Source organism: Rosa rugosa, chromosome 2 (assembly GCF_958449725.1).
Source record: "Rosa rugosa chromosome 2, drRosRugo1.1, whole genome shotgun sequence".
Classification (NCBI taxonomy): domain Eukaryota; kingdom Viridiplantae; phylum Streptophyta; class Magnoliopsida; order Rosales; family Rosaceae; genus Rosa; species Rosa rugosa.
In genome coordinates, this window is record NC_084821.1 from 36,486,945 (window position 1) to 36,499,998 (window position 13,054).

Genomic DNA, 13,054 nt, shown 5'->3' on the forward strand with positions numbered 1-13,054 from the left:
ATAAATATTATCTCACTTATCTCAGCACCAAATTTTTATTCCCACTAACCCAATTTAAAGAAAAATGACTATTCTGCCCTCAACCTAATTAATGAATTACATGCCACTGCCACTCTCTCATCTCTCTCTCTCTAGAAGGCACCGACCCCTAGAACTCTATCATCGCCGGCGCAGCCACCGGCGGCTTCCTCCATATGCGACAAGGCCTCAGCGCCATCGCTAGGAGAACGACATCGTTTTGGACACCGACCCCTCCATCCCCAAGCTCGATCACAAAGACGGCTGGAAAATCATTGAGCGATTCACCCCCGATCAACGTCGAAACTGCGTCGTCATCATCAATGAGGGAGTTTCTCCGGCAGGCCAGCGGCTTGGCAGTCATCGATAGTGGTCTGGCGACCGAGATCGAGCGGCATGGCATTGACCTCAACGATCCTCTCTGGAGCGCCAATTGCCTCCTCACTTCCTCTCACCTCATTTGCACCGTACGCTACTCTCTTTCTCTCTCTACCATTTTAATTGCTTTCAATTTTTCTCATATTTTTTTTAGACTAGATTAACTAATAGGAGCTTACCTTCCATTGTTTTGATTGCTTAAATTTTGAGCAGGTTCATCTTGGTTATCTTGAAGCTGGTACAGATATTATAATCACAGCTTCGTATCAAGTAAGTCTAGTTTACTACTGATGATCATTCTTCATTTCCCTTCTTTGTGAGATTGAGAGTATTGATTTTTGGTTCAAGTAACTATTCAAGGTTTTAAGGCCAAAGGGTTTTTGACTGAAGAGAGTGAATCATTGCTTAAAAAGAGTGTGGAGATTGCGCGTGCAGCAGTGGTAGGGACAGCACGAGCCAGTGGTGGCTCGTCTCCTGGAGGTCGTTCCAATTTAGGCCTCATGTCCTCTCTGTTTTTTTTTATTTTTGGGGTAAAATGGGGGCAGAAGGCCTAGAAAGAAAGAAAAAAGGAAAAAAAAAAGTTTTATTGTCTCCTAATAAAACATTTATTGGGGGGCAATAGATGTTTATTGCCCCCCAATAAATGTTTTGAAGTGATGTAATCTCCTTCTTCTTTTTCCTTAATCAAAGTTTTATTTGTCTAACTTTAGGGAGATTATTCCCATTCCGACAACCTAAACGTTTATTGGGGGAAATAAAGGTTTATTAGGGGGTAATAAACCTCTACGGCGACCTATGAGATTTTCGACGACCTCTTTGGGGACCTCCGGCGAGGTTTCATAAACTTTTATTGCCCCCAATAAATATTTATTGGGGACAATAAACCTCTCCCAACGACCTATGAGATCTCTGATGACCTCTTTGGGGACCTCCGGCGAGGTTTTCAGAGAAGTCTGATGGCCAACAATAGGGACAGGATTCCGGCAACAGGTGACCGGAGTCCAGCGGCCAGTGACCGGAGTCCGGAAAGTCTCCTATGACTTCTCTCTCTTCCATTTTCTATGTGACAAATGGATGAGGGAAAAATAGTCTAAAAAAAAAAAAAAAACAAAAAAACTTAATTAGGTATTAGGGAAGAACTTATTAGAGTCATTATGGGTAAGTGCGAAAAAAAATAAGTGAGTAGTGTAAGGGGGAAAAAAGTCTTTAGAATTAGGGTAAATTTCCCTAATTTGTATTTTAATTTTAGGAACCTTTTAGGATAAGAGTGTAAAAGAGTAAAGCTCTCACACATCTAACTCTTTAGATTACTTTCTCTTTTACACTCTTATCCTAAAAGTCTCTAGCCTTCCCTCATACATGCTTTGTATGTGTCAAATTTTTTTTAAAATTTTTTATGAGAAAATAAAAATGAAAAGATAATGGAAGAAACAGTTATTGCAGAAAAAAGATAGTGGAAGAGAAAAGTGGGTTGAAGGATTTTTTTTTTTTTTTTTGTGTATTTATATTAATAAAAATACTAGCCTTCTTGCACGCATTTGTAGTCCGCGCTCGCGCATGCGTATTTTTTTTTTGGAATGGTGCAAAACGTCTTTCCTATGCTAAATTTAGTGCGCACGTAGACTTAAAACTATTTGTAAATCAGTTCTAAAGATGCTTACTCCCTTTGAAATATTTTACTTTAGGTGGAATATACTATTTTTCACCATATAGTAGGAGAGATGTCATACCGCAAAATTTGTGTTAAACAACTACAATATTATCTCTTTACAAATGACTTTAGGAAAAACCAAGCCAAAAAGTAGACATCCAATATAGCAATACATTCTTGTATAGGTAACTGAATAAATACAATAATTACAACAATGATAGTTAGTACTTAGTACATGTGGTTGCAATCCATCTCACATGACACAAAAGAAAAAATTCTTATCATAGATGCTTTTTTCAAGTCCCTCCTTGCATATTCAATTTTCAATGCCTTTTTTTTTTTTTTGACACCAATGACAACCACCATGGAAACAATGAGTTTAAACCCAGCTTCCTCTATTAAAGTCTCTTTGGTGGCTATTATCTTGCAATAAAAGAACCTCTAGCAAGGTGAAAGGATCCTGAGCTAGAAAATATTTCATCAAACAATAAATTCAACCAAAACTTTTATACACTACACGAAAGAAACATACTACCAACTCCTACATACATCTTTGACAATTAAAAAAAGGCCTCTTACATACATCCGGGGGTACTATCAAAATAAAAAAAATATGGAAACATGACATACAAAGTACAGAAACAAAATTCTAACCCATTGATTTTATCTCTCTGACAAAGGTGTATAAAGTGTTAGCGAGAGGGATAGCAGAACTTTAGCGTTGACGGCGACTTTCATTGCCGAGTCTAGCATCAATCCCGTGTCGTGGTTGACAAGGGTTTTCAGATTGTAGACTATAAGGCTTTGTAGAGGTTTTGGCACTAGGCCAAAAAAGCGAACAGACAACGGACCAAATTCGTTGTGTGATTTGGACGATCTCCGTTGTGTATCGGAGCGTTGTGTGATGAAAAATGGCACAACGGTGGAAACCCGTTGTGTGAATCACAAACAGTCAACACTTATTTGGTTAAAACTGTTGTGCCTTCTCTCGGCAGATGGCAGCCACAGTTGCCGCGTAGTCATGCTGCACATGTCATTGGCATCATTCACACAACGAAAGTTGTTTCCGAGCCGTTGTATGAAAGGCGAATCAGACAACAGCATTTTATTTTCTCTGTTGTATGAGTTATCCTCACACTTCACTTTTGGAAATTTTATTGTTGTGTGTTAGTTTTAGATAACGTATTCTAGTTATTACAGTTGTGTGATTGTAAATCAGACAACATATGTTTGTTAGAACCGTTGCATGTTATATAAGGATTCATTGTGTGAACATCCAAATTGTTACTTCAGACAACATTATTAACATTAGAAATTATGTTGTGTGATAATTGTCTTTTCTGGATTTTATGCATTGATAATAATGCTCTATTTTACCTAATGAACAGTGACTAATTGTGTGAAGTTTACTATATTAGTGCTTGAAATCATTATCCAATGAACAATGATTAATATTTACGCCAAAAGCAATGTGATACATCAATAAAATTCCAATATATCCACCAGATATTGAATCCAAGTAACATGTCATTGCTATAAAGTTTCCTAGCTAGCTGAATTTACATGATGAAAGAAAATATATTTTGCTTCATTGCTTGGTATTCCATGCTTGATATACACTTTAGCCAATACTTTCAACTAACTTATGTTGTTGTTTTGCCTTTCAGACTACAATTTTCTGTTGTCCCATTGTCAAAAAGACAATAGACTTCTTATTGGTTTTTGTGTTGTTTTTGTGCAGCTGCAACCACACGTTTTGGTGTGCCTTTGTTGTAACTTGCAATTTGAAATAACACATATTACTAGTCTCCTGTTACAATTGGTATACATGCATTTGGAAATTAAAATTACTCGTTCATGAAACCATAAAATCTACAAACCTGCAAACAGAATAAGCAAAATTCAAGGTTATGAAGGAATTATTCAAACTAATTAAAGCTAGAATAGAAGAAAACATTGCAAGGTAACATTACCAAGCCTTGTACACTAAGAGAAGCAGAGCTATAATATATGTGTAAGCATAACAAACAAATAATACAATTTGATCAAACAAACAAATAAGCATATATAACATGAAATCAGCAGATGTAAACAACCCACTTACTCTATCATAGCTAAAAGTTTCAATTGATCAAACAAACAAACGCGCATAACATGAGATCAGCAGATATAAACAACCTGATATTTTGACAGATAACAACTCTCAATAGCATGTGGCCTTAATTCCAGGCTAGTCAGTTTTGAGAGAGAGACCTGCAAATCAAAATCATCAGCCAAAATCACCCCAAAGATAAATGTAAGCGTTCACAAACAATCAAATCACTTACTCCTACAGCTAACAATGTTTAGCAGCCATAAAAAAAATGGATACAATTGTGCAATTGTAATTAGATCAAGACCATCAACAAATTGTATAGCAGCAGATAACATATAAGTATCTAAAGTGCCTAAACCAAATAAAATTTGAATGATTAATTAAAGCATTAATTATTACTAGACCCTGCATTCAAAATAGAAAAAGAAAGGCAAATTATTACTCACAAACAAGCATTCCATACCCAATCCCAAGTATGTAAAACAATTTCCAGATCAAAGTACTTCTCCTACTGTAAGAAAACAACTTAACAATCTACCAAATACAGAATGCACACAACCTGTATAAGTGAAATACCTGAAGGAGAATCTGGCTTTTGGTGTTATGCCAATAAATCAAACTGAACGACTTCCACAAATGCAACTAGCTTTGAAAGCTTGCTCATATTTCCTTCCAGATCTCAGCAAGAACCTCACCTAAATGTCAGTCAAAGTTATTATTATCTAGTTTATAAGATTTAGCGGTTGTTGCAGCAACTAAAATAAGACATAAATGAAAAACTGATTTGCTATCTTTTTCTAGTGAAATTAATCTTACTTCATAAGCTCAACTTCAAACTCACAACCAATTCAAATCAAGCAAAAACTAACTCTAACAGGTTCTTGCATTGTCTTCAGAGATAAAGACTTGAAAACTAATCACCCACAAACAACTTGCACAAACTGAAAAGAGAATGATCAAACTAAACTAATAAATAAAGAAGTTGAGATCTTTATCACTATGAGAAAGAACAAATAGATGCAAAAGGAAACAGAAAGAACATGACAGTGATACTGTTTTCAGAAATTCCTGCAACAGACCTGTAACTTTGAAAAATCATAACTAATTATAGAAAAATCATTTTTAGGAGATTCCAAGTCTCAAATACTCTGTAACAAGTCCACTACAAATTCTCAGGAGAAAATAACTTCAAATTATTAACAGAAAATTACAGTTTTACAGAAACAGTTTATATAACTGTAGTTTCTGGTTTTCCTCTCATATGTCTTAACTGTAGTTTCTGAAATAATTTATATAAGTGATAGTCCAATTTGATAAGTACAACCAAACTCATATATAGTTTTAAAGAAAAGTGAGAACCGAAAGACAAACTATCAAAGATCATGTATCAGTTCAGTTTGTCAAAACTCAAGCTATTTGGAAATATAAAATTGAAACAGAGTATGAGTTAATAACATTACAGAACTAAAAGCTTATTCCAATTGGTTTCTATAAGAACAGAGCTTAATCAAAGAGAGGCTAAAAGATATCCAGACGTGTATTTGAATATGAAGAGCTGCAAATCAATAGAAAGTAATCAAAGAATTGAGATTGAAATTCATCAGGCGTACCCTTTTTAACAAGCAGATCAGAGGAGAAAGGGTGAGAATTCCAGAAAAAATGATAAGAACAAGCATAAAGAGACCGAGGAGAAGGAAAAGATTGAAGAAGGGAAAAACTTGGTTAAGCCCATTCAATGAGTAACGATGAGAAAGAAAAGATTGAAGAAGGGAAGAAAGTATGTAGCTTTGCAAAGAGAAAGAAGCTAATTTTCATAGGTTTATATATTTCAGTAAAGAGACAATAAGATTCATACCCTATTCTCTGAAAGAAACTTGTGAAGAGAGAGAGCAATAGAAAACTGGGACTTTGTATGGAGAGCTGCAACAATGAAAATGAGGGTAGGAGGTCGAGTTAAGTTCATGTTTCCCATGTAAAATTTTCTTGATGGTGTGCTATTTGCTGGCGTGACAATACCAAAAATACAATTAAAGCATTAAATGAAAATAAGTTTTGAGGTGTTTAGTCTCAAACTCATTTACATACACCAGAATAGAAAGAACATTTTAATACCATTTGTTTAGTCTCACCTACTCTCTAGTCTGACCTTCCATAGAAGCTTTAGATTTGACCTTCCATAAAAATTCCATCTCTTTCAGGTCCTGAACAAACAACATATGGAGATATAAGTTAGACATTGCAAAAAGCAAAGCAATTGCAACTTGTCAGCATTATAATTTCTATAGAGCATACTACAACACATGCTCACGAATATGTAACACATGCTCAGGCATATGGTGTTGTATGCCTATCTCAATCCATGTGCATGAAGAAGTTGTAAGCTTGATTTATATATTTCAATGAACAAACATGAGTACAAATAGATACAAGCCAAAGCTATCAGGTACAATTGTAATCAAACTAAACAACTATAAGGGCCAAAGATAAGATATACTAGACTCTCTTCAGATCAGAAGAGGCGGATCTAATTGTGCAAGAGGAGAATAGAATCCAGTGCTAGAATAAAATCGACACAGATCCAAGCAAATAAGCATCAAAACTATGAACCATATTACTAAGCAAATAAGCATCAAAACTGTGAACCAGAAACTACACAAAAACATAAACGAATAGAACTAATGTATACAGCCAAGATATGTATGAAATGAAGCCAAACAGGTATTGAAGGTATATTCATCATCCATGCCGCGACCGCTTTAGTTAAAATTTCCACAACAGGGTCAGTTACCAATCAAAATCACAGTAAAAAATGAAAAACGAAAATCAAGAATGAAAATCATACTTTAAAGATACTAAAAACCTCTCACAAGACTCAAAATCATACAAGAATCAATAGATGAAGAAATACTGCAGAGCCATTCAAACAGAAATTCACATACAAAAAAAAAAAAAAAAATCTACAAAGAACAAACCCTAACCTCGAGTTGTGAAGACGAAGGCGACGAAGGTAATGGAGTCTAGGGTGGAAAATCTCGGGTCTTGGATGAGGATCGAACTTGTAAGTATATTTTTCCATACAAGGATCGAAGGTAATGGAGTCTAGGGTGGAATATCTGATTATCCCCGAGTACCATTTGTAACATCAGATCGAGATTATACCTCGGAAAATCGGAATCCCACTTCAGTCATTCAAACTCAGCTTCCCGAGCTCTCTGTTGAAACTGGAATGGAGATGAACTGACGGATCTCGCTCTACAATCCAGAAAACTTCTCGATTCCTCGTCTACAGGAGTAGTCGAAGTGGAAGCCAAGGCCAGGATAGTCGGAAAAGCACAAGAAGCTCAGACGGTGGCCGGAAATGGCGGAAACTCGCCAGAGCAGTCACCACTTTTCACCGTCGAGTCGCCCTCCTCGTCCCGTGCACGGGCGATCCAAGGCCACAGGCGCGACGGCGTCGACTAGTCGGAGGGACTGGGGGTCTTGCGTCGTCGATCGGTGGCCGGAGGTCGGCGCTCTGGCTGGGTTTCCTCGGTCGAGTCGTGTTTCGGTTCTGAGAGCACCGAGCTCTCGTTTTCTCTCTCTCTCTCTCTCGAGCTTACTCTCCTTCTCCAGAACTCTCCTCTCCTTTTTCTTTCTCTCTCTTCTCTTTTTTTCTCCCGAAGCCTCTGGGCTCTCCCGATTTTGCTATGTGTCAACCAAAAATAATAGCCCCCGTAGGCTTAGACACCCACACATATTTATTATATGAAGATATTTAATTTCTTGATAAAAGTAATAATAGTCAATTTCTTCATTTACTAAGAATAACTCATTTATGTTCGTGAATAAATTTTCAAATCTATTGAGATAATAAGAAAATATTTATCCTATTCTCTCGTGGTTTTATAATCTTTCTTATGCGAGAAAGATATTTTGTGCTAATAAGTTCTTATCACTAAATATAATATGCAAATAAAATTAGTTATTTCTAAAATGTCTCGGGTATTACATCAACTCTCTAGTTTTACGACTCTCAATCTACGTCAATTTTCTGCTCTACATTTTACAAATCTCATCTAATTTTTCGCTTGTTACGACTTTTTGGGTTTTGTGTGATTGCTAAATCTCATCTACATTTATGCACTTATAACTCCCTAAGGAGAGCTTAATCACGAGTAGATAAACTTTCTAAAATTTTTACATTAGTTGGTATAGCTCATAGAGACGAGAGTGTGAGAGATGACAGATTAAAAAAAGAGGTTGCGAGTGAGCGGTTATGAGCATATTAGTTATACGTGGTATTTAAGGTTTAAGGTTGACCTAATAGATCAAGACCCTAACGGCGACGAAAATAGCTGAAATTTTGACCATAACCATTTATTCTTATCATGATAACATCCAACGGTCAATCTTGATAAATTCTATTTCCACCACATTGTTGCTCATAGAATGTATATTTTTCCATACACTAATAAACAAGTTAAAACCACATTAGTAGGGATATAAGGATTTCGTGCGATCCAAAAAATTGAAACTTAAAATTGATAAATTTGACATTACCCATCTACTTGTAGTGTATTGATAGGTATTGTATAAAAAAGTTAACTCGATCCACTGTTATTTAGATGTCCAATAAAGCGGTCAACCATTTGTGCACTTATAGCTCCCTAAGGGGAGCTTAACCACGAGTAGATAAACTTTCTGAAATTTTTACATTAGTTGATGTAGCTCATAGCCACGAGAGTGTGAGAGCTGACAGATCAAAAAAAGAAGTTGCGAGTGAGCAGTTATGAGTATATTAGTTTTATAGGGTATTTAGGGTTTAGAGTTGACCTAATGGATCGAGACCCAAACAACGAAAAAAATAGCTGAAATTTTGACCATAACCATTTATTCTTATCATGATAACATCCAACGGACAATCTTGATAAATTCTATTTCCTCCACCTTGTTGCTCATAGAAGGTATATTTTTCCATACAAGTATAGTTAAAACCACATTAGTGGGGATATAAGGATTTCGTGCGATCAAAAAAATTAAAACTTAAAATTGATAAATTTGACATTACCCATCTACTTGTAGTGTATTGAGGTATTGTATAAAAAATTTAACCCAATCCACTGTTATTTAGATGTCCAATAAAGCGGTCAACCATTTATGCACTTATAGCTCCCTAAGGGGAGCTTAACCACGAGTAGATAAATTTTCTGAAATGTTTACATTAGTTGATGTAGCTCATAGCCACGAGAGTGTGAGAGCTGACAGAGCAAAAAAAGAAGTTGCGAGTGAGCGGTTATGAGCATATTAATTTTATAGGGTATTTAGGGTTTAGGGTTGACCTAATAGATCGAGACCCAAACGACGACAAAAATAGCTAAAATTTTGACCATAACCATTTCTTCTTATCATGATAACATCCAACGGTCAATCTTGATAAATTCTATTTCCTCCACCTTGTTGCTCATAGAAGGTATATTTTTTTATACACTAATAAACAAGTTAAAACCACATTAGTAGGGATATAATGATTTTGTGCAATCAATATATTCAAAATATGGAAATTGAAAAATTGAGACAACCCATGTATTTATAGTGTGTTAACATCCAACAGTTGATTTTGATAAAATCTATTTCCGCCACCTTGTTGTTTATGGACGGTATATTTTCTTATACAACTAATAAACAAGTTGGACAACATTAGTAGACATATAAGGATTTTGTGCGATCTAAAAAATCGAAATTGAAAATTAATAAATCAATCCATATCGTCAAGCAATGACACCTTAGTAACACTATATTTGTTTATTACGTTCCTCTGAGGGCAACCCCATCAAGACATAAGACTTTGGGAAAACCGACCATTGGATGCATTGATTGAGATATTTTATGCCCATTTTCAAAATATTATCCTCTTTCGACTTCGATTCAATAGCGATCCACTCTGTCAACCATAATATTCAAAAATTCGAGGGACTTGATCTTTGCGGTTAGTTTTTCTAAATATTTAAATGTTAAATTTATAAATAAAATTTAATCAAGTCAACGTCCTATTAGAAAATTTAATTTTTTAATCTTTCTTTCTATTTTATTTCTATGTCACTAATGTGGTCGAAACGAGAACAATAACTAATAAATCATAACAAATTCAGTTTATTATATGTTGAAAAAAAAAAAGGAAAAGAGAATAAGGTGTAGAAAAAAAAAAAAAAACCAAATTCGTTTAAGCACAAAGCTAACGCACCCTGCACCCGTGTATTTTTTTATTTATTTCCCTTCTGCTTCTTCTTCTTCTTCAATTAGAAGGATTGAGGTCTGCAAGGAACGCACTACCAGCAGCTTGCCCGGAATTCTCCCGCCGTCGTCCCACCATCCTCAACCCAACCACCACCTTCCATCGACTGCGTCGATCTCTACGGCCACCTAACCTCGCCCTTATCGATCGGCCCTTAATACCCTCATGCCGGATCTCAACCCCATCAACCTGCCCGTCCAAGTCTCCCACACACGGATTGCCCGGAGAAGATGGCGTCCTAGAAACTAAAGAGCTGAAGGTGAGAAAAAGTTTTCAAGAATGTAGCTAGAGAGAATGGGTTGTGGTGATGGGTGACGAGCACGGTGATGAGCACTTTCAGGCTACAGAACTTGATCCAAGATCTACCTTTTATCATCAGAGGTAATCACAGGTGTAGAGATTGGCTTATCATTTCACTCGGGTCTGCTCTGGGTAAAACCCAATTCACCCAAATCGATTCACCCTAGGTAAAACTCAATTGAGAAACTTGACCGGGAACAGGCTTGGCCTTTCCCATGTGAATTTCATCTTAATAAGGAGGCACGTGAAAGTCATGTGGGTGGACCCAAAAAGGCCGAGCATTACTTGCTTGGAGCATGGAAGACGTTCTCATAGACAACACAAAATAACAAACTGTTGTGTGATATTTTGCAAGTTCCTCCTATACAACAGATTTAACTATTCTGTTGTACTATGTAGTACCAATTTGGAGCCAAGTTAGGAGGGAAATTTGCCGCTATTTTTTTTTTTCATTCACACAACAAACTATTCTTGTAAGTGTTGTGCAATCACCTTCTACATAAAAACTTCAAAATTTTTATGGTCTTATACAACGTAAGGTTCTTAATCGTGTTGTATGATTGACTTTCCATCATCACACAACATCTTTTTTTTTTTCGTTGTGTAAAAAGTGTTGTATATTGAGGTTATTGGCCTAGTGTGGTGGTATGTAGCAGATTGGTGATTGCACCTGAGTCAAGGTGCTTTGATTGATTTAGGATCAAGGATCTTGATCGGCAATTGTTTGGTATCGACGTCGGTGGGTTTCAGATCAGGGTTCCTTTTCGATGAGAGGCGTACATGTTGCAGCGCAGTCGAGGAGGAATTTGCGGGCTTGTATTGAGGCTTGCGCTGACTATGTTTGTAGAAGAGAGGCAGCAGAACTACAGATTTTCAGCCTTGATGCGATGCTGGAAAGGTCCACTACCAGCGATGACGATGATGGATCGGTAGGAGGTGCAGGGACATTGTCCTCCTGCTAGCTCTGGTTTTGCCTGGAACTAGGCCTTTGGGCTTTGTCTCCGATTTGGGGTGTTAGGCTTGTTTGAATTTGTTGTAGTTTTTTTGGACAAGAGTAAGAGCAAGATCAACCTGTTAACGAGGTTGTTGGCTGCTGAAGACAGTTCAAGCTCCGACCCTACAGGGAAGGAGCCTACACCGGTCTAAATTTTTTAGGTTGCAAGCCTTATTAGTAGGAATAATTTCTATATGCTTTTTTGAGATGTTTCTAGTTTTTATCTATACCACAATGGCGTGCTAGCAGATAACGCTAGATGAATAATTTTTTCTTAGGAAGGGAGGTTGTTCTTGCTTGGTTAGGCTTGCTTCATCAAGCGTCCCATAGACCTTCATGAGTTTAATATTGCCTCAGATAGATTTTCTAGATTTTTAGCTAGATTTCTTATATAAATATATGTTAGACTCTAGCCTGTTTTATGGCTTTTGATTTCTAATAATATATATATATATATATATATACAGATCCAATCCAGAGCGGAGCTCCGTTTTGAAATTAACGTGTGAAGTTCGAGTTTTCGGTCACTTTTCGGTCGTATATCCACATCTCGACCGTTCAGTTTTTAGGTACTACTGTATAGATCATCTCTGCAAATTTTCAGCCAAATTGATTATCATTAAGGCATCTAACTCGGTTAAACCAATGGACGGACTGAATCTGTCAACCTGAACCGTACTAGCTTTAAGGTACTTATCAATACCTTAACGATCATCATTTTGACTGAAAATTTGCAGAGACGATCTATACACTAGTACCTAAAAACTGAACGGTCGAGATGTGGATATGCGACCGAAAAGTGATCGAAAACTCGAACTTCACACTTTAATTTTCAAAGCGAAGCTCCGCTCTGGATAGGATATGTATATATGTATATATATATCCAACTTGAACCGTACTAGCTTTAAGGCAGTTATCAATGCCTTAACGACCATCAATTTGGCTGAAATTTTGCAGAGATGATCTATACATTAGTACCTAGAAACTGAACGGTTGAGATGTGGATATGAGACCGAAAAGTGACCATAAACCCTAACCTCGCTCTGAAATTTCAGAGCGAGGCCTCGCTCTGGATAAGATATATATATATATATATATATATATATATATATATATATATATATATATATATATATATAAACGAATAATTTATTCCCATATCAATTTTTGTCCTTTAATGAATTTGATACTAATTCATATAAGTAGTTATTTCATTTTATTTTGATAATGGGTTGTTCTATTGTAAACCTACATTGAAAATTGACGCATAACATCTTTCCTCTAAGTGCCAAAAACTCAACATAATGTTCACTAATTGGATAAAAGTTTCCACTCACATGTTTTGAC

The 13,054-nt window shown here is 36.3% G+C and overlaps 1 long non-coding RNA gene across 2 annotated transcripts; it reads right to left on the bottom strand.

Moving 5' to 3' along the window:
• Positions 1-3,519: 3,519 nt before the first annotated feature.
• Positions 3,520-7,848, bottom strand: LOC133734152 (uncharacterized). 2 transcript variants are annotated; one of them, XR_009858115.1, is made up of 5 exons: positions 7,121-7,848; positions 6,272-6,343; positions 4,719-4,837; positions 4,226-4,300; positions 3,520-3,927 (listed from the first exon to the last, which is right to left on the bottom strand). It is a non-coding gene; the product is annotated as an uncharacterized LOC133734152 (long non-coding RNA). The 2 variants fall into 2 exon arrangements; XR_009858114.1 differs by lacking the exon at positions 3,520-3,927 and having other exon boundaries at positions 3,962-4,300.
• Positions 7,849-13,054: the final 5,206 nt, after the last annotated feature.